This window comes from Manis javanica, chromosome 9 (assembly GCF_040802235.1).
Source record: "Manis javanica isolate MJ-LG chromosome 9, MJ_LKY, whole genome shotgun sequence".
NCBI classification, from domain to species: domain Eukaryota; kingdom Metazoa; phylum Chordata; class Mammalia; order Pholidota; family Manidae; genus Manis; species Manis javanica.
In genome coordinates, this window is record NC_133164.1 from 33,100,332 (window position 1) to 33,123,758 (window position 23,427).

A 23,427-nucleotide genomic window follows, 5' to 3' on the forward strand; every position below is an offset into this window, starting at 1 on the left:
TCACGCCTCATGTGGAATGGCTTTATGACTCCACAGGGTTTTCCTCCCCTGAGTGGCTCTAAGTCTCCTCACTTCTCTTAGCCCCTCGTGGGATGTTTTACAAGGAATGAAACTGAGGTGTGTGTCACTCAGATTGTGTTTCTGAGAAAACACCAAGGTAATATGTTTCAGCTTGACCCCAAGGCAGTAACTGGAAATGGGAAAGGCATAATCATAATTTTGAAGGAGTATGTGTCAAGTGGTAGGAAGTATATGGCTCTAGACTTAGAAAAACTTGAGAGTAAATCCTGACTTGGTTAAATATTCAGCTAGGGTTTTGATTTCCCCAATCTCTTCTAGGCAATTTAGGGATGACAAGACCTACCTGTGTTATTGTGGTCTTTTATTTTTTGTATATTTTGTCTTCTATCTTGTCAATTTTATATTTGTCAAATATATATATATATATTAGATATTTACATATTATATGTAATCGAATTATTAATCATAGTGATTAATTATACAATATTTATGATCATATATATTATTACATATATACACACATTTATATACAGATATACATACATATACACATACACACCAAAAGGCATGTAAACAGAAGAGCAGTCAAATATCCGGATCTCCAGTTCCCTGAATAAATTACATCTAACATTTCTACTTCTTCAGGTATTAAACTCCATATTTCCAACTAATGAATTCATAATGCTATTTTATAATTTTTTTCGATTTAAAAGTATCCACTTTCTGACATGGCAGGTGAAGATTTAGCTCTCTTCTGTTCTACCACCTACCCCTACTCACAGGCTGCTTCTCTCCACATCTGCACTCAGTAGTTTTATCATAAAATGTAGGTAAATCAACATTCAATGCTAACTTTCGGTGATTCATAGTGTTGTTTGCAGGTGAATCGTGGAATACACAACCACTAAAGTAACTTCCATACAACAACCATTTGTTTTCTGGAGTTAATAGTGCCCCTTTTCATAATTTGATGGTATTTTCAGACATTAATAATTCATCCCTACATTGTACAAAAGAACTGAAAAACTCCCATTTATATGGTAAAACACATATGGTATTTATTATGTCCTTGTGTGTCTGTATGTCTGTATGTGATGGGTTTTTTGGCATCTGCTGCTCTCCAAGGGTGCCAGCAAGAGCTTGTCAGCTGTCTATCCAGGCATCTCTCTCCCTAAGAAATCCCTTTGCCTGTCTCTTCATTGGATCCTTTGTTTCTTCTTGTTTTGTTTACCTCTCGATTTAGAGAGCCACATCTTCAAGAGGTTTCCTGAAAAAAAAGTGGACTGGCACTTTGAGGTCTTATTTTGAGATGTTGCTGATTTGAAAATAATTTTGACCTCACGTTTGAATGATCATTTTTCTATTATTAGAGATAATGCTCCCTAGATATTTCAAAGGCATTTTTCATTTCTTTTAGCTGCCAGGTTGCCACTAGTCAGTTTAATGCACCTTAAGTACTGACAACCTGTACTTTTGTTTTTGTTCCACCCACTCCACTCCTCATTCACAGAAGCTCTTTGGTTCTTCTTTTATTTCTTGACTCTGCTCTGATCAATGCTTTATGCCTTGACGTGGATTTTTTTCCCCTATTATTTTATCTGGCCACTCAGTAAATCCTTTCAGTTTAGAAAAGTGTTCTAGAAAACTTCTTCTCATTATTTGGCAATGTTCCTCCAGCCAATTTTTCAGTTTCCAATGTTCCTTTGGTTTGATTTTGGAAATCATGCTTTTATCTTTTCATTTCCCTTTCTTCTTTTTCTAAAATTATGTTTATCATTTTAGGGAAATTCCCACAAATTTTCTTTTGAAACTTCTGTTGAATGTCAAGTATCACTACGATTATATTCCCTAGTTACCAAGAAGAATCTCTTCTTGAACACATGGCATCTTTTTCTTTTTCTTGTTATAGTAACCTCTTCTTATGTATACTTAGAACATCTCTTGTTTTTCTCAAGACTCCATAGTTGGTAAAAATGTATTTTTTCCTTCTTGGGTGACTTTTTTTCTTAGTTTGTTCTTTGTTTATTTTGGTCTCCATCTTTCATTTTAGAGATTTTCTTCTAGTGGCTGGCTGATGAGCTTTGGCTGACGATTCACTACCCCAAGTACAGAACTATACAGATGTTCTAGATCATGCATGCGTAAGACTTGTTCAATGCTGGGTTTCTTCATAGGAGAAAGATGTGGAGCATCTCCTGGGGAATCTCTCATGACATATCTGTCCATCTTTTCTCCTGGACTAGGCAGCTTCACAGAGAAGTTTCCTTTGACTCCCTCTGCAGTATATGATTTATCTCCTTTCCAGCTTCCAGCTTTCTGGGGATGGACTGGGACAAGGAAGCAGTGATCTCACTATTTGATGTGTATAATTTTCTTTAGTCTCTTTGTTTTCAATATCAGACCTTACTCTAGTATTCAACTGTGACTGGTTTCCCTATAACCCGACGTTCTTTCATTCAATTTTCCCAGGATTAATTTTTCCAGGTAGTCTTCTTGATATTCTAAGTAAGGGAGGACACCTGGTGGACGTTTGGTCACAGCTTTGTGACCCACCCTCCTGTGTCTGACTCAGTCCCTAATCTTTACATTCACAGATACCTGCTGTCTACAATGGCAGGGCCTTTCAGGATCCTGCAGTGTAAACGTGTTGCAACTTGTTGCTTATGTGCCAACTTTTTCATCTTTGTTAGATTCAATTGCCACTCGGCCGTCCACTCTCCCACTCTCAATTTTCCAGACAGTTGAAATCTTCTAATTGTTGGTGTCACCTTTTCCACTCATTTCTGTGTTTATACATTTACGCTTGCTTAATGATCATTTTACTGCCATTTTAGAGGGAATTTGAGGTAATTAAGATGATTACTCAATTTGTAATAATTAACCATCAGAATGCTAGTGATTTTTTATATTTCATTTTTCCCTTTAAAAATAGGACAATTTGTGTAAAAAATAATCTAACATGAATTGTCCAAATAACTAGTAGCACTTCTCTAGATGAAATGGAAGCAAAGGAGACAAAAAAACCGAGCAATTGGATTTTACCTTTCTCATCAGGCCACAATAAAACATCGATAGCTGCTTAAGACTCCAGAACACTCTTTTTATTCCATACAAATATGACCATACAATATTGGTTAGGGTTCCAGACCACAGAAACCACTCCACCTACTTTAAATATAAATACCTTACTGCCAGAAATCTATTCATAGGCTAGAAGAATGGGCTTCACAAATAGCTCCAACTGCTTACAGTCTCACTGCTTCTGCTATGATTGGGAAAGCCCCCTCCCTGCCTTTTATTTAGTAAACCATAAAATCATGAAGCCTCTGTAACACTATACACTAGCAAAATAGCAAAATAAGAGTTATTTCCTTCATATTCACTGTTCACTCCTAATTGTGATTCACTTAACATTTTGAGCAAATGTGTTTGATTGGTGGAACTTCAGTCACATCTGGAAGTCAATGGCATGGAAGTCTGAGAAATATGCTTTTCAGCCTCTATAATGTTTTTGTAAGCTCATGCATCTCTCTAACTGTATCTTGTTCATGTATTGATATAACTTGGATGTTTTAACTGTATTTTTCTTTTAAGGTACATATGATTTCAAACAATTGAGTGAGTTCTTCAGCCACGCTCATCTACACAGGCTTGGGAGTAGAGAACTCAGATGCATGGTTTGGGTTTCATACAATGAGTATAAAAGTAGAATAAGAATACAGACAGTTGAGATGAATAGCTGATAGACTACAGTCTTTGAAGAGACAGAATATCCAGAAAATACTCACATCATCCTTCAAGGACTTAAATCATTGACCAGTTTATTAGAATCCTTACCTTCAAGAAATGAAACCTATTTTAGCTGATATAAGAAGGAAATAATACAATAAAGTTTGTTAGAAAATTCACAGAATACTTTCAAAGCCAGAAAATCAGACTTGAAAGCTCCCTACCAGAAAGACCCACATTACATTGAAGAATGGCTTCAGCAGAAACTCTGATGTGTGCTTTTGCCATAGACCCTGCAGACTGCATTGCTCATGCTGAGCACTGTGCACTGTGCCTTAAGACTGTCATTTTGCGATGGAAAGCTGGATTCTTCTGCCAATGTACTCAACAGAATAGCTTCCAGGCAGCACCTGTGTCTTCATGGTGCTTCTGATTTACAGAGCTGGGTTTTGTGCCTCTGTCTTAGCTGCAAAAGAGTGTTTGCTTCTTGATTTTGACAAAGCACAGGAAGGTAAGAAAAATCCAAATCCCCGCTGATAGGATTGATGAGGAGTTATAGGAAATTGATAGAGCTGATGAGATAGGATGGTGACATCAAGGATTGTGTGATGGAATTTAATATTTAATGGTGTAGCCTTTCCAGGAAAGGGCAAGTATTTAGAATATAGTAAATGCTAAATAAATGTTTGCAGAATAATTAAAGAATGATATACCCTTTTAAATATAGTAAATACGTACAATAAAAAAACAACCTAAAAGTGCAGAGTAATAAAAAGTGGTCATTTTCAACAACTAAGATTTAGAGAGATTTTTATGTGTCTCCAGCATATATTATAGCAATTGTAGTAGCGATGGAAAAATGAATGACAAAATGAACTTATGAATAGCTTGTTACTAGAATTTTAATAAGTCCAGCAAAATGATGACATATTTAAAAAAATGACTTTGAATCAGCTTCAAATTTTCCAAATATTTTGTTTCCTTTGCATTGTATTTTGGGATGTTTCACACAAAATGATAGAAGGTGATGTAGATAGAAAATAGGCTTTTGAATATGCTTTCTAGAAATTAATATATCAGAAATTATTATAACTTTTATATACATATATAAAAAACAGTAAAAGTTATAATAAATAATTTTAGTCGAATATGTTCTTCAAATTACAAATGTATTTTGACAAGAAAAGAAACTGTCTTTACAGCAGCAATTTTAATGCAAAACCAGAGTGTCTGATTTACATATTCTGGTAGCAGAGAGACCATTAGATAAATTTCATCATGCAAATGTCTCTTTCTAAATAACAGAACCAACATTTTCTGTAAGGATTTACTTCAAGCATCACTTACTATAACTATCGCTTTAGATCTACTGTTTTCAGAGCATTTTTTATGTTATCGCAATAGGACATGCTTATATTAGTGGAGGATTGGCATACGTGCATGAACTTCCGTTGTACTTATTTTATTGTAGTATTTAGAATTTTTTCTGAAGTTATTTTTATTCACTTTGATATTTGACTGGATCAAGTTCTTATTTCATAATAGTAAGGGATGAGACTTAGTCAAAAACAGACATATATCTCTTGTATCATAAAGTTTAAAGAGAGGATTGGAGGTAAGTGGTTAGAAAGAGAATGAAAGGAAGTTGGAACAAGGGGAATAGTAAAGATGAAAGGGAGGTAAAGGACAAATTTTTTAGAGAGCTGAAATAGGGAAGAGTTTGATATACAAAAATGGGAATGTGGAAAGAAGTCAGAAAGCAGAGAAGAAAATTAATTTACATGATATAAAGAATCCATGAGAGAAAATTGCATTGTTAGTTTGTCGATGGAGAAGAAAAGGAGTAATTTTTCTGAAATGTCTGCACGATAAATGAAAGATGTCAAACCATGTCTTTAGGTGAATAGCATCACATGGATCAGAGATCATATAGAAAGAATATGAGAATATAACTGTCACACTGAGTTACACCAACTCAGAGATCCAGCATAGTTTCTTTGATGTTTTTCAGGAAAACATGCTAGTTGCCCTCCTCACTCTAACCTTGGGGAGTCTGTGATCCCTAACTTCCTTTTGGTAACCCATTATAAACTGCATTCATGAATTTATCTAAGCTTTTCCTGAACCTATTTATATTTTCAGACTATATAACCGTCTGGGGTAATGACTTGCATATGTTTACTACCAACTGTGTAAAGTACAAAGCATAAATCCCTTTTATCTTTTATGCTACATTGGGCATCGTCTAGTCCTGGTGCTCTTTAATTTGGCGAAAGGAATCCATCTCTACCTTTCATGACCTGGCAGAGTTTGAATCCATGCAGGCTCAGCTGTAGTTTTAGAAAATTGAATATTCCTAAACTTTTATAATATTCTGACATAGAAGCAAAGGTTGTGACACACAATATAAAGAGCTTTACTTATAATTAGTTGCATGTTTTGAGGGAAATGATTTCTTTTTTCTAAGTCCTAAAATTATCTATAAATCAAAGTGCTTGATAATCTCTAAAATTCCTTCCATCTTTCTACTTGCCTATACATTACCACTCACCCCACTCTACCCTCAGGAGGGAAGAAGATGTGGGAGTGAGGGAGAAAATTTCAGTGTAGATGAACACATGATCTTTAGAGTGAAAGCACCAGCATTCAGACCCCATTTTCCCTCTTCTTACCGGTACGCCCTTAAGTTACTTACTTCTCCATATCTCCAGTTCTTCATCAGTAAACCTGGGATAATAATAGTTTCAACTTCATAAGATTATATTTTGTTAGTAAATGTGTATGGTATAAGTTAGGAACAATATCTGTCATATAATATATAAATATATTAAGCACCGTGTATGTAAATAATACATATCATTTATATATAAATATATATAATAAGCACTATGCACACACACACACACACACACACACACACACACACACACACACACACACACACACAGAGAGGATAAGAGTAACCACACTTCCTTGCACCTGTGTCCTTGTTTATCCCATTCCACATACATGCTGGGCTTGGCCATGTGACTTGCTTTAGTCAATGGGGCATCAGTAAATGTGAACCAGATCTATTTTGATAAGTGTGTTTGCATGGGAGTTACCTTGTTGAAATGTTTTACTGAGACCACCATGTAAAGATCAGTCTAGCCTCCTTGAGGCTGCATGGAGAGAGAAGTCCAGCCATCCAGATCAAGCTGATCTAGCAAGTGAATACAACCACACAGGTGTTTTCCCAGTGAGACCAGCAGAAGGGTCACCCGGTCAACCCATAGAATCATAATAAATAAAGTGGTTGTTCTTTAAAGTCAATAAATTTAGGGTGGTTTGTTACACAGCAATATATAGCTGATATTTGATCTTCTCTGGTTCTTGACTATGTGCTAGTCTTAAGGATTTATGACAGTGACTAAAAATTCACATAAAGCTGAACTAATAAATTCTAATCCCATTCTCTACTGTAAGAAGTACACACTGCATGTACAAATTTGACAAAGTTATGTAACTATATTAAAGTGAGCAGTTAAGTGATGTCCAATTTAGTGTTCCCTGGGAAACAGACTCAGAGATGCAGGTTCACAAGCAGGAAGTTTATGGACAAGTGTTCTTTGGACTAATATATGTGAGGGAGTGGCGAAAGCTGGGCTGGGGGTGGGAGAAGATAAACTGCAATGTAGATGCAAGGGCCTCAAAAGACCACACTCACAGGGCTGTGGAGCTGCTGTGGCTCTTCAGAATTACACCAGATTTAAGTAAGAGGGCCAAGCCTTTGTACCATAACTTTGATTAATCACTGGATGAGGACTGCCTTTGGAGAGAGGTTTTTAACCTTGGGTGAGGTAGCTCTTTTTACTGAGGGAATTTTTGTATTTTAATAAAATACCGGTTTTATCAGTCAACTATAATCATGGCCATTATAGATTTCACCCTCTGTGTCCATCCCAACAGACACTAAACAGCTGAGTACCCAATCTGATCTGCCTCATGTGGGTCACAGAATTGGTTTTTGAAATCCCCTTTCTCTGCTTCACAGTTGTGAGTGACGGAAAATAACCCTTCTTTCTCAGATAGAGACATTACCAGCCTTGAAACGATACATATGGATGGTCCAATCATACAGGGGAGGGGAGAGAAGTCAAGTTGAAGCAGAGTCCAACGTGCTTTTCTGTGTAAGGCTGGTACATTGTGGGCAGTGCTCCTATGAGAACCGTTTTCCAATGACATGCACATGTTTCTCCATAGCCACAGCTAAACGTGCGCACAACCTGTGCTCAGCTTCAGCAAGTTCAGGTGGATTACACAATGCAATGGAGTTCATCATAGAATTTCTCACATGATGAGCTTTTGTGGATAGAGAGCTTTGTCCTACTGCCATCACACGGTTATCCCAGAAAAATTACGTTTTTTAATGGATCTTTGGCTGAGATCAGGTAACAGCATTTGCATCAAACACATACGGCTTCAAGCCTTCAAGGGCTAGGTGTCTCCCTCTCCTCCACCATAGACACATAGCTGGTGCCCAAGAGTGTCGGATGCTGTGTGGGATGATTCTGGTCATGGAAGGTGGGAAATCTGGTCATTTCTAGCTTGGTTCAGGTTCTGGTTTCAGAATTTAGGACTTGTAGGTGATTTTTTTAATGCTGACTATCAATGCCTCCAAGCACCCAGATGCCAGATCTATGGGGTATACATCTGAGAAGACCCCATTTGGATTTGGTCCTCCAAAGACGAAGGTTTTTCCTCTCTTGACATCACAAACCAGGAGTAAAAATGAGCAGCTGCAGCCAATCCAGATATAGCAGTTGTATCCATGAAGGGCGAAGGTGCCACGTTGTCCTCTTGGACTGCTCTCAGGCTCCAGGATGGGCCGCAGCTTCATGGTGCTCTCACTAGACTCCACAGAAGTGGAGGTCCTACTATATTCATGCAGGTTCTCCACAACCCACCAAAGGGCCCAGAAGAGAGCAGAAGTCAGTGAGCCAGGAGTGAGTGAAGAAAGAAAATGGTTGAATGCATAGATGAATAAATGAATACAAACAGTTGCCTAGGTCACTCGCTACCGTCTCCAAAGCACAGGATTCAGCAGAAGCAACCTCTTGCAGATAGAAGGGCTCCTGCAGCTGCCTCTGCTATGGTCCTATCCCTGTATAGCAGTGTTGCAGGGAGGAGACAGGACTGGAAAAGAATGGGCTATTTCCTTCAGCTCACTGTTGCTGGCCAGAGTTCAAGGAGGCCTTCTCTAGCTCCTGCCACTGTACCCAGAACCACTTCCCTAAAGAGCCTGGCTTCTGGGATAAAGAGCACTTTGATCCTTGGAGAAATCTGGGCAGCGTTACATAGCATTCATTACCCATGGTGTGCCATAATATATAGCAATATAAAAACTTTGTAGAAATTCCACCTGTGGAAGTTTCTGAGACTCAGAAAATAGTAGACATAGGAAAATATGCATTACATAAAAGCAATGTGGTTAAGTGTACATTAAAATATTGAAAATTTAAAAGAGAAATATAAAATTTATTTGAACATAATGTTCAGCTATATATTAACAATTGGGCAAGCTAAATAATTTTAGGAAAATAAGGACTTGTAGAAGTGATCAAGGAAATCTCTTTAAATGAGGGCCATTGCACAGAAAGTGCTTGGCATGTAGCTTCTGAGGGTAGCTATGAGTCTCCTCCATGCTTTGTTATTTTAATCTTGGGGGAAAAATGCTAATAAAAATTATCCTCACACCTACTCTTCCTTTCATACATGTATGCAAACACATTCATTGGGTTAAGTTGATCACAATAAATAAACACACACACCATTAAATAATGTGACTTAATAGAAGAGAAGCTGATTTCTTTCAAATAAATAGTCTTATATATGAGTAGTGCAGAACGAGTATGGAAGACCCTTGTCTTCTAGCTCTTTGCTTGTCACCATCATTAGTTATGGCCCTCATTGATCTAAGGTGGCTGTTGGAGTTTCACCCATCTCACCTGCATCCCAGTTATTAAGATGCTATAAGAGAAGAAGGAAGTGTCCCATGTTTTTTGAAAAAATTTTCTTAAGTTCTCAACCCTTTCATTTTCAACTTGTTACCTGGATCTCAGTCACATGGTCTCAGATAGCTGCAAGGAAGCTCATCCAGTTATGCATCCATCTCAACGTGCAGGGTCTCTGGATGGTTGCTGATTCTCTATTAGATCCAGCAGTTCTTTATTATTTGGTGACTTCCTAAACTACAAGACAACTTGCCTATCTGATAAACACCCAGAAGAGGCAGGGAAAATGGCATAAAAATTGCATTTAGAACAAGTGTAGAGTAGAAAACACTGGCATTACTTGCCTGTCAAAATGAGAAACCGGAGTCATGAAACCGCTCAACCAGGTATTAGAATGGATTCCTTGCTTACATTGTGTGTGTTCTACTTCTGCTTTCTGGAGAAACACTCCTGTCCTTGGCCCCTCTGATCCCTTGTTCTAGAGCCATACCTTCTGTGGGGATTCTTCCTTCTCCATGAGCCTTCTTGGCTGTAGCTAATCTAGGCAATGGAGGGTGTTCCTCCATGGAGCCTGGAAGGATTCTACAGCCCATTTCCCAGTGTAGGTTCAGGTATTATTAGTTTTAGTAGTAACAGCCAGCTGCAGTCCAGGTTTGTGGTTTCTTTTGGCCTCCAGATCTGGTAGTTTTTAATCCTAATTCTACTTTGAGACCACTTAAAAGAACAGGCTTGGGTGGGAAGACAACATTCTTAATCTGATCTTTGCTGCTAGCTTGCCTGCTGTTGTCTGATAGAGAACTATTAAAGGAAGGCCCTTTTTGAAAGCTTTGGGGCCAGTGATTTATCTCCTGTTAAGGCTGCTGCTACAGAGTAGACTTGGAATGCTTTCATTTGGAACACAGTTCTCTCTCTCTTTTTTTTTTTTTCCCAATTCTGAAAGACTCCAAATTTTATGCATTTAGATTTCAGGCCACAGAGAGAGAACACCTCCTTCATATTTCTGTCTGCAGATAAGTTGGATCAAGTCTGAGTTCATCAATCCTGGAGCTTTGTTGAAAGCAGAAAGAAGCAGCCAGTACAGACAACATTGTAATTTTTCCACACTTTCAGTTAAGGCCAGTTAGTCTGCTTTCCAGACAGCCCTTCCATCTGCTTTCCAAGGAAAGGCATGCAGCAGTTGGACCAAATGTTTTAGTATTGAATTTTAAGGGTTGCCAGCTTCCCACTCTACAATATTGGGGGTGTTGGAGTAACCAGAATAATCCCAAAATGGAGCCACTCATGCTAAGCTTTGTGTCAGGAAGCCAAAACTTAACTAAATTTCTATGCTCAGTTCTTCCAGAAAAAGATGACCTACGTCAAACAGTCAGTGCTTGCTTGCTCAGCACAAGTTACCTGACCAGGTTCCAAGATTTCCCTTTGCTTCGTATATGGGAAGTAACCCTCCCCTAACCAATCAACAAATTCTGTGCATAACTTCCTTTTTCCTGTCCCATTCTGCCTACGAAATCTCTTACCTTGTACAGATTTTCAGGGCTCCTTTCTATCTGTTAGATTGAGAACTGCTAATTTCATGAATCCCTAAATAAAGCCAATAAGATCTTTAAAATTTACTCAGTTGAATTTTATTCTTTACAAGGGACACATTTCAGCTTTCAGTATTTCAGTGTTTTCATGCCCTTGCAACAAATTCTATGGACTTAGGATTTGTGATAGGCTGAGAGTAACAGAGACTCAGAAAATAGTTGCTAAAAAAAATACATGAATTTATTTCTCTCTTTGATGTTCCAAGTAGTCTAGGACTGGTGGGTAGGAGCCTAGTGCCATCAAGAAACCTGGCCTCTATCTTTATTATGTACCTTTCTGGTGAATGGCACTTATCCCTAAGTTCACCCAGAGGCTCAAAGGGGCTGAAGAAGTTCAGATCATCATGTCTATGTGACAAATCAAAACAGGGAAATTATTAAATGTAGCTGACACAGTGGAAAGGGTCCTCTTTTTTTCTTCCCCTGATGTGAGTCATTTGCTTAACCACATACATGCCATTTTTCAGAACATAGACATCTGGTTGATGAAGATTTAGGAAAGGCTAGGAACTGTTGTCTTTATACTATGTGGCAATATGCCCAAGTGGAAATTGGGTTAATCCTACTAGGGAATTGGTGGTTGAGGTAGGTAACTCCCAGAGGAAGGTAACAGAGTGAAGGGAAGGGTAGATAAATAGAAGGCAATAGGTTTATTATGAAATGTTTGGCATAAAGATTGCTTTTCTTTTTTCTAACATTAGTTAGAACTAACTAACAATTTCCATTTGGAAATTGTTGTTGGTACCCCTTCTAGGACAGCAATTTATTACAGTGTGATGTCCATAACATCACAGCAAGGGCAGTCATCTAATTTATCCAAATCATGATACTTTAGGATTGAAAGAGGTTACTATTCACATGCTGGCATAATGGGTATTTACTGTAATCCTCTTGGCCAAATCAAGATCTGTGAGCACTCTTATCCTAGTTATAAGCAACATCATTACATACTTTCATTTACTTTCTCAGTAGCTTAGGGCTAGGGCTAGTGCTATTCTAGTAGTAATAATAGTAATAATAAAAATTAATAGACCAAAGCCTGTTCACAGATATTTTGCTAGATGTTTTTGACAAATTGTTGAGAAGTTTAAGAAAAAATTCAAGAAACAATTTTAGGGATAAGTTTATTTAAGACACGAGTTAAACTAAGTGCTTAAATTCACGTTAGGAAATGGTAAAGTCAGAATTTGAATCTATGTATGTCTGAGGCCAAGTTCCCCTCTTGTTTCACCATACTGCACTGTTAAGATCCCTGGAGATAGGGATATCTTTGTTAGTCTGTAGTTTGCCCCCTCATCAGGATGTATGTATACATGTAGGTATAGTTTACAATATTTCCAGTCAATAGTAGAGTTACATTTGGGAAATCGTGGTCCTGTTCTGGAATGTAAGTTGGCCAAGCAATATAGTATTTATTTGGGATTGGGTGAAGTTGGAAATGTTGTGGTCCATTGCTATTACACTTTTCTTCTATAGTTATAACAGCCATAACTAATAAAGCTTAACATTTTCTACCACTTGACTTAGCCTCACAATCCTTCTCAACACTGCATTTCAAAGAAGGGGCAAAATACACATTGATTTCAAGAAGGGGCAAAAAAAAAAAAAAAAGGAATTGATGGAAAAATGGTGGAAGGCAGCTCCTAGCTCTTATCCTCTTACAGAAATATTGAAAAATAAGCAGAAACTGTAAGAAACAAATTCATCAGAACTGAAAAACAGTTGAAAGTTTACAACAGCCAAGCAAATGCTAAATCAAGAAAAATAAAGTAAATTTAAAATTATAGGAAAGTTTTGTGGTGTTATTTTGCTTGCCCTTTCCCCACCCTCACCATGGCTATGGGTATCTTTATTTCAGCAGCCTACATTTCCAGGGGATCCGACATTGCAGACGGAACAAAGCAGATCTATTTGTAAATTATTGTGTACGCCTGTTATAACTTAATTGGGAGCCACCTGAAGGACTGATATAAGGCTCTTATCTCTCTTTCACCTTACTGGGAACTTGAGTGTTGGGCATTCCTCAAAAACACTGTAAACCAAATTAATAATTCTCAGATGACTGGATCAAAAGATTACAGTCAAACAAATAATAAACCACCTAAGGCCCAGGAGCATAAACTGAGGAGAGTCTTTGGGAAATTAAACACTGAAAAGCAGCACCTATATTGAGGAATTTAGAAAGCTATCCACATGCCCAGGCCAAGACATGTGCTCAGAGGATACTTAACAAGACCCTAAGCTTTTACTTAGGGCTGATCCGTAAGTTCAGTGCAAGCCTCTAAGTGTGGAAGGAGTGACTTAGCACAGAGCCAATATGTAAAGACTGGCTCATGTTTTATTATTGTTGGCCCCTAACTTCCAAGGATATCTCTCTCAAAACATTAGCTGAACACAAGTTGGGATGTAGAGATGGTGGCTGTGCATGACAAAGAATGTAGCCTTTATGGGAATAGTTGGGGGTCAGTGGACAAGTAGACTGCTATATCCTTTAAGAATTAAAAAGGTAGCAGACACTGGTGTAGGTAAAAGGATCTGATTTCCTGAGTTACCATATTATAAAATTTAAATTCTCTGTTTTCAGCAAAACACATCACATGGCATATAGAGAAATGGAAATACAGCTCATTCTAAGAAACAAACAACATTGACAGAAGGCATCCCTGTAGAAAGTCAGACATTCTAGGCAAAAACTTTAAGACAACTGTCGTAAGCATGCTCAAATAACTAAAAGAAAACATGGGTGAAGGACTGAAAGAAATCAGTTAAACGATGTGTGAACAAAATTAGAATATCAATCCAGAGATAGATATTATAAAAAAAAATTCTGGAGCTGAAAACTACAATAACTGAACTAAAAATTCACTAGAGGCATTCAAAAGCAAATTTGAGCAGATGGAAGAAAGATAGGACAGTTGAAATTATTGAGTCAGGAGCAGAAAGAAAAAGGGTTGAAGAGAAGTGAACAGACCCGGACAGATGTGGAATACCAAAAAGGATATTTGAAGAATATTTAAAGACGTGGGGCAAAAAGGATATTTGAATAAACAATAGACAAGCAGCCCCCAAAACTGATAAAAGACATGAATCTACACATCCAAGAAGCTCGAGGAACTGTCAACAGAATAAACTCAGGCAGTGCTCAGGGGAAAAACTGTGACTGTGAACACCAATACTTGAAAAATTAAACAACAACTTAATTTTATACTTCAAGGAAGGAGAAGAAGAAGAGGGAACTAAATCCAGAGCTAGCAGAAGAAAGGAAATAAAAAGATAAGAGTGGAAATAAACTAGAGAGTAGTAAAACAATAGAATCAATGAAACCAAAGCTGATTCTTTGAAAAGATATACAAAATTGAAAACTCTTAAGCGAGACTTACTAAAAAAAAGGAGAAGCCACATATAAATAAAATGAGAAATGAAAGTGGACATTACTGAAATTATAGAAACAAAAAAGATTATAAAACACTATAAAAAGTTGTATACCAATAATTTACATGACTAAAGTGTACAAATTCATAGAAATACACAAATTACCTAACCAGACTCAAAATGAAAGTAACAGACTTAGTCTGAAATAGACCCACATGGAAATGTTCAACTGATATATATATATATTTTTGGTCAGTTGCTGGCTAGTTACCATAAAACACAGTAGGAATCTTACCTCCTAACTCCCTGGTTTTTAAAATGGAATCTTAACTTTAAGATGGAGCCCCTCCTGTTCTTGGTATAGTGTTTAATTAATTAATTAATAATTAAATTTATTTTGATATCATTAATAAATCACATGAGCAACATTGTGGTTACTAGTTCCCCCCATTATCAAGTCCCCACCACATACCTCATTACAGTCACTTTCCATCAGCATAGTGAGATGCAACAAAATCACTACTTGTCTTCTCTGTGACACATTGCCTTCCCCATGCCCCACCCTACATTATGTGTGCTAATCATAATGCCCCTTATTCCCCTTATCCCTCCCTTCCAACCCATCCTCCCCAGTCCCTTTCCCTTTGGTAACTATTAGTCCATTCTTGGGTTCTGTGAGTCTGCTATTGTTTTGTACCTTCAGTTTTTGCTTTGCTCTTATTCTCCACATATGAGTGAAATCATTTGGTACTTGTCTTTCTCCGCCTGGCTTATTTCACTGAGCATAATCCCCTCTAGCTCCATCTATGTTGTTGCAAATGGTAGGATTTGTTTTCTTCTTATGGCTGAATAATATTCCGTTGTGTATATGTACCACCTCTTCTTTATCCATTCATCTACTGATGGACACTTAGGTTGCTTCCATTTTTTGACTATTGTAAATAGTGCTGTGATAAATGTAGGGGTGCATATATCTTTTTCAAACTGGGATCCTGCTTTCTTAGGGTAAATTCCTAGACATGGAATTCCTGGGTCAAATGGTATTTCTATTTTTAGTTTTTTGAGGAATCTCCATACTGCTTTCCACAATGGTTGAATTAACTTATATTCCCACCAGCAGTGTAGGAGGGTTCCCCTTTTTCCACATCCTCACAAACATTTGTTGTTTGTCTTTTGGATGTTGGCCATCCTAACTGGTGTGAGGTGATACCTCATTGTGGTTTTAATTTGCATTTCTCTGATAACTAGCGATGTGGAGCATCTTTTCATGTATCTGTTGGCCATCTGAATTTCTTCTTTGGAGAAGTGTTTGTTCAGATTCTCTGCCCATTTTAAATTGGATTATTTACTTTTTGTTTGTTGAGGTATGTGAGCTCTTTGTATATTTTGGATGTCAACCCCTTATTGGATCTGTCATTTATGAATATATTTTCCCATGCTATAGGAAGCCATTTTGTTCTACTGATGGTGTCCTTTGCTGTACAGAAGCATTTTAGTTTGATATAGTCCCACTTGTTCATTTTTGCTTTTGTTTCCTTTGCCCAGGAAGATATGTTCATGAAAAAGTTGTTCACGTTTATATTCAAGAGAGTTTTGCCTATGTTGTCTTCTAAGAGTTTTATGGTTTCATGACTTACATTCAGATCTTTGATCCATTTTGAGTTCACTTTTGTGTATGGAGTTAGAGAATAATCCAGTTTCATTCTCTTACATATAGCTGTTCAGTTTTGCCTATACCAGCTGTTGAAGAGGCTGTCATTTCCCCATTGTATATCCATTGCTCCTTTATTGTATATTAATTGACTATATATTCTTGGATTTATATCTGGGCTCTCTATTCTGTTCCACTGGTCTGTAGGTCTGTTCTTGTGCCAGTACCAATTATCTTGATTAGTGTGGCTTTGTAGTAGAGCTTGAGGTTGGGAAGTGAGATCTCTCCTGCGTTATTCTTCCTTCTCAGGATTGCTTTGGCTATTCAGGGTCTTTTGTGGTTCAATATGAATTTTAGAACTATTTTTTACTCTTTGTTGAAGAATGCTGTCGGTATTTTGATAGATATTGCATTGAATCTGTAATTTGCTTTAGGTAGAATCGTCATTTTGACAATATTTATTTTTCCTACCCAAGAGCATGGGATGAATTTCTATTTATTAGTGTCCTCTTTAATTTCTCTTATGAGTGTCTTGTAGTTTTCAGGGTATAGGTCTTTCACCTCCTTGGTTAAGTTTGTTTCTAGGTGTTTTGTTCATTTTGATGCAATTGTGAATGGAATTGTTTTCCTGATTTCTCTTTCTGCTAGTTCATTGTTAGTGTATAGGAATGCAACAGATTTCTGTGTATTAATTTTGTTTCCTGCAATTTTGTTGATTTCAAATATTAGTTCTAATAGTAATTGGAGTTGATTGTTTAGGGTGTTTCATGTACAATATCATGTCATCTGCAAACAGTGACAGCTTGACTTCTTCCTTACCAATCTGGATGCCTTTTATTTCTTTGTATTTTCTGATTGCTGTGGCTACGACCTCCTGTACTATGTTGAATAAAAGTGGGGAGAATGGGAATCCTTGTCCTTTTCCTGATCTTAGAGGAAAAGCTTTCACCTTTTCACCATTAAGTATGATGTTGGCTTGGGGTTTTCATATATGGCCTTTATTATGTTAAGGTACTTGCCCTCTATTCACATTTTGTTAATAGTTTTTATCATGAATGTATGTTGAATTTTGTCAAATGCTTTTTCAGTGTCTATGGAGATGATCATGTGATTTTTATCTTTCTTTTCATTGATTTAATGGATAATGTTGATGGATTTTCAAATGTTGTACTATCCTTGCATCCCTGGGATGAATCCCACTTAATCATGATGTATGATCCTCTTGGTGTATTTTTGAATTCAGTTTGCTAATATTTTGTTGAGTATTTTTGCATCTATGTTCATCAGGAATGTTGGTCTGTAGTTTTCTTCTTTTGTGGTGTCTTTGCCAGGTTTTGATATTAGAGTGATGCTGGCTTCACAGAATGAGTTTGGAAGTATTCCCTCCTCTTCTATTTTTTGGAAAACTTTAAGGAGAATGGGTATTATGTCTTCTCTAAATGTCTGATAAATTTTAGCAGTGAATCCATCTCGTCTGGGAGATTTGTTCTTGGGTAGAATTTTTTTTTTGAGAGGGCATCTCTCATACTTATTGATCAAATGGTTGTTAACAACAATAAAATTCTGTATAGGGGAGTCAATGCTCAATGCACAATCATTAATCCACCCCAAGCCTAATTCTCATCAGTCTCCAATCTTCTGAAGCATAATGAACAAGATCTTACATGGTAAACAAATTCTTACATAGTGAATAAGTTCTTACATGGTGAACAGTACAAGGGCAGTCATCACAGAAACTTTTGGTTTTGATCACGCATTATGAACTATAAACAATCAGGTGAAATATGAATATTCATTTTATTTTTATACTTGATTTATATGTGGATCTCACATTTCTCCCTTTATTATTATTATTATTTTTATTTTTAATAAAATGCTGAAGTGGTAGGTGGATACAAGACAAAGGTAGAAAACATAGTTTAGTGCTGTGAGAGAGCAAATGTAGATGATCAAATGTGTGCCTGTAGACTAAGCATTAATCCAAGCTAGACAAGGGCATTAAAACATCCACAGATGCGGAAGATTTTTCTCAAAACGGGGGGGGTGAGGTTCTAAGCCTCACCACTGTTGATCCCCAATTTCTCACCTGATGGTCCCCCTGTGACTGTGCCTGTCTTAGGTTGTTCCTCCCTTGAGGAATCTTACCCGTCTCTGGCTAACCAGTCATCTTCCGGGGCCATACAGGGAGATGTAAAGTTGGTAAGTGAGAGAGAAGCCATATTGTTTGAAAAGGTTAGCTTTTTACTTCTTTGCAGATTTATGCCCTGTGGCTTCTATGCCCAGCATTTGTCTTGAGGTATCTTTACCACTTGGAGGAATTATGATATTCGGTAAATTCGATATGAGACATGAATTCTATTTAAGGGTTGTAATTAGGAGGGAAGAAGAAAAGCTATAGAGGTAGCAGACGGAAGAAAACATGGGACGATTGATTATTTCTTTGACATATCATCTTGTAGAGTAACTTAAGCATGTATAGGTTTTAAACTACTAATTAAATTGCACACACACATTAACATAATAGGAATACAGTTACATAACCAAAGCAGATCTATAATTACCAGCCATCTCCAGTGAAGCCAAGAAAACTAGTTAGGCACCCTAGGCATTTGTGAAAATTTGTCTATGATATGATGGATATTGTTCAACTGTACCTGAACAGTCTGAGAGAAATCAAACAAATTAAAACAACCCATTCCTGGGAACTGTTCACATCCCACATGTTCTTTTAACAGTAGATAGTCTGTAGTTGTAAGATTTTGGAGCGCTACAACTTGCCTGTCTCCTAATTCTTGGTTGAGTTCCAACAGTATAGATCCAGTCAAATTCGTTGTATTACTGAAAGCACAGGCCAGGTTAGATATCCCCTTCTTCATTACAATGGCAAGTCCAGGGAACCGGTGGGATGTATGCAGCTACAACTGCAGCATTGCCTTGATCTTTGTTGAGGTTTTTTGATGATCATCTTCTGGCATGACTCTTCCAGAGAGTGCTGATGTTGGAAGTTCTTCTTCATATCATATCTAAGTTCATTTTCTGGGTAGCCAAATTAGGCTTTGATCCTCTGTATAAACACAAACAGACCCTTTGCCTACACTTTTATATGCCCTTTATAACATTGTGTAGAACTCATTGGAGGTCACCATACAGAAACTGCTTATTTTTTTTTTTAAGAGAAAGGAATATTATCAGAAAAGTGTACCTCCATAGCCAATCATCTGACACCCTTTAAGTGATCAAAATTAAGGATATTTAAAGCATGCATTAATCGTTGATTTACAGTTAGTTTTATCCTATCAGGGAGTAATACCCCTTTTCTTTCTTCTTTCTTTTTTTCTTTTTCTTTTTTTCTCTTTAGTCTACACTTACATGAAGTATATTATGTTTACTAGGTTCTCCCCTATACCAGGTACCCCCTATAAACCACTTTACAGTCACTGTCCATCAGCATAGCAAAATGTTGTAGAATCACTACTTGTCTTCTCTGTGTTGTACAGCCCTCCCCTTTCTCCCCCCCATGCATGCTAATCTTAATACCCCCTTTCTTCTTCCCCCCCTTATCCCTCCCTACCCACCCATCCTCCCCAGTCCCTTTCCCTTTGGTACCTGTTAGTCCATTTTTGGGTTCTGTAATTCCACTGCTGTTTTATTCCTTCAGTTTTTCCTTTGTTCTTATACTCCACAGATGAGTGAAATCATTTGGTATTCTTCTTTCTTGGCTTGGCTTATTTCACTGAGCATAATACCCTCCAGCTCCATCCATGTTGCTGCAAATGGTAGGATTTGCCCTCTTCTTATGGTTGAGTAGTATTCCATTGTGTATATGTACTACATCTTCTTTATCCATTCATCTATCGATGGACATTTAGGTTGCTTCCAATTCTTGGCTATTGTAAATAGTGCTGTGATAAACATAGGGGTGCATCTGTCTTTCTCAAACTTGATTGCTGCGTTCTTAGGGTAAATTCCTAGGAGAGGAATTCCTGGGTCAAATGGTAGGTCTGTTTTGAACATTTTGATGAACCTCCATACTGCTTTCCACAATGGTTGAACTAATTTACATTCCCACCAGCAGTGTAGGAGGGTTCCCTGTTGTCCACAGCCTCGCCAGCATTTGTTGTTGTTTGTCTTTTGGATGGCAGCCATCCTTACTGCTGTGAGGTGATATCTCATTGTAGTTATAATTTGTAATTCTCAGATAATTAGAGATGTGGAGCATCTTTTCATGTATCTATTGGCCATCTGTGTTTCTTTTTTGGAGAACTGTCTGTTCAGTTCCTCTGCCCATTTTTTAATTGGATTATTTGTTTTTTGTTTATTGAAGCATGTGAGCTCTTTATATATTTTGGACGTCAAGCCTTTATCGGATCTGTCATTTACAAATATATTTTCCCATACTGTACAGTTCCTTTTTGTTCTATTGATGGTGTCTTTTGCTGTCAGGAGCTTTTCAGCTTAATATAGTCCCACTTGTTCATTTTTGCTGTTGTTTTCATTGCCCGGGGAGATATGTTCAAGAAGAGGTCACTCATGTTTATGTCTAAAAGGTTTTTGCATTTGTTTTTTTCTAAGAGTTTAATGGTTTCATGACTTACATTCAAGTCTTTGATCCACTTTGAATTTACTTTTGTATATGGGGTTAGACAATGGTCCAGTTTCGTTCTCCTACATGTAGTTGTCCAGTTTTGCCAGCACCATCTGTTGAAGACACTGTCATTTTGCCATTGTATGTCCATGGCTCCTTTATCAAATATTAATTGACCATATATGTTTGGGTTAATGTCTGGAGTCTCTAATCTGTTCCACTGGTCTGTGGCTCTGTTCTTGTGCCAGTACCAAATTGTCTTGATTACTACGGCTTTGTAGTAGAACTTGAAATTGGGGAGTGAGACACCCCTACTTTATTTATTCTTCTTTTTCAGGATTGCTTTGGCTATTCGGGGTCTTTGGTGTTTCCATATGAATTTTTGAATTATTTGTTCCAGCTCATTGAAGAATGTTGCTGGTAATTTGATAGGGATTGCATCAAATCTGTATATTGCTTTGGGCAGGATGGCCATTTTGACGATATTAATTCTTCCTAGCCATGAGCATGGGATGAATTTCCATTTGTTAGTGTCCCCTTTAATTCTCTTAAGAGTGACTTGCAGTATTAAGGGTATAGGTCTTTCACTTCTTTGGTTAGGTTTATTCCTAGGTATTTTATTCTTTTTGATGCAATTGTGAATGGAATTGCTTTCCTGATTTCTCTTTCTATGAGTTTATTGTTAGTGTATAGGAAAGCTACAGATTTCTGTGTGTTAATTTTGTATCCTGCAACTTTGCTGTATTCCGATATCAGTTCCAGTAGTTTTGGAGTGGAGTCTTTAGGGTTTTTTATGTACAATATCTTATCATCTACAAATAGTGACAGTTTAACTTCTTCTTTACCAATCTGGATTCTTTGTATTTCTTTGTTTTGTGTGATTGCCGTGGCTAGGACCTCTAGTACTATGTTAAATAACAGTGGGGAGAGTGGGCATCCCTGTCTGGTTCCCGATCTCAGAGGAAATGCTTTCAGCTTCTCGCTGTTCAGTATAATGCTGGCTGTGGGTTTATCATATATGGCCTTTATTATATTGAGGTACTTGCCCTCTATTCCCATTTTGCTGAGAGTTTTTATCATGAATGGATGTTGAATTTTGTCAAATGCTTTTTCAGCATCTATGGAGATGATCATATGGTTTTTGTCTTTCTTTTTGTTGATGTGGTGGATGATGTTCATGGATTTTCGAATGTTGTACCATCCTTGCATCCCTAGGGTGAATCCCACTTGGTCATGGTGTATGATCCTTTTGATATGCTGTTGAATTCTGTTTGCTAATATTTTATTGAGTATTTTTGCATCTACATTCATCAGGGATATTGGTCTGTAATTTTCTTTTTTGGTGGGGTCTTTGCCTGGTTTTGGTATTAGGGTGATGTTGGCTTCATAGACTGAGTCTGAGAGTATTCCCTCTTCTTCTATTTTTTGGAAAACTTTAAGGAAATTGGTATTATGTCTTCTCTGTGTGTCTGCTGAAATTCCGAGGTAAATCTATCCGGTTCCAGGATTTTGTTCTTGGGTAGTTTTTTGATTACCATTTCAATTTCTTTACTCGTAATTGGTTTGTTTAACTTTTGTGTTTCTTCTTTTGTCAGTCTTGGGAGGTTGTATTTTTCTAGGAAGTTGTCCATTTCTTCTAGGTTTTCCAGCTTGTTGGCATATAGGTTTTCATAGTAGTCTTTAATAATTCTTTGTATTTCTGTGGAGTCTGTCGTGATTTTTCCATTCTCATTTCTGATTATGTTGATTTGTGTTGATTCTCTTTTTCTCTCAATAAGTTGGGCTAGAGGCTTATTTATTTTGTTTATTCTCTCAAAGAACCAACTCTTGATTTCATTGATTTTTGCTATTGTTTTATTCTTCTCAATTTTGTTTATTTCTTCTCTGATCTTTATTATGTCCCTCCTTCTGCTTACTTTAGGCCTCGTTTGTTCTTCTTTTTCCAGTTTCGATAATTGTGATGTTAGACTATTCATTTGGGATTGTTCTTCCTTCTTCAAGTGTGCCTGGATCGCTATATACTTTTCTCTTATGACTGCTTTCACTGCGTCCCACAGAAGTTGGGGCTTTGTGTTGTTGTCATTTGTTTCTATATATTCCTTGATCTCTATTTTGATTTGTTCATTGATCCATTGATTATTTAGAAGCATGTTGTTAAGCCTCCATGTGTGTGTTTGTGAGCCTTTTTGTTTTCTCTTTAGAATTTATTTCAAGTTTTATACCTCTGTGGTCTGAAAAATTGTTTGGTAGAATTTCAATGTTTTGGAATTTACTGAGGCTCTTTATGTGGGCTAGTATGTTGTCTATTCTTGATAATGTTCCATGTGCACTTGAGAAGAATGTATATCCTGTTGCTTTTGGATGTAGAGTTCTATAGATGTCTATTAGGTCCATCTGTTCTAGGGTGTTGTTCAGTGCCTCTGTGTCCTTACTTATTTTCTGCCCGGTGGATCTATCCTTTGGGGTGAGTGGTGTGTTGAAGTCTCCTAA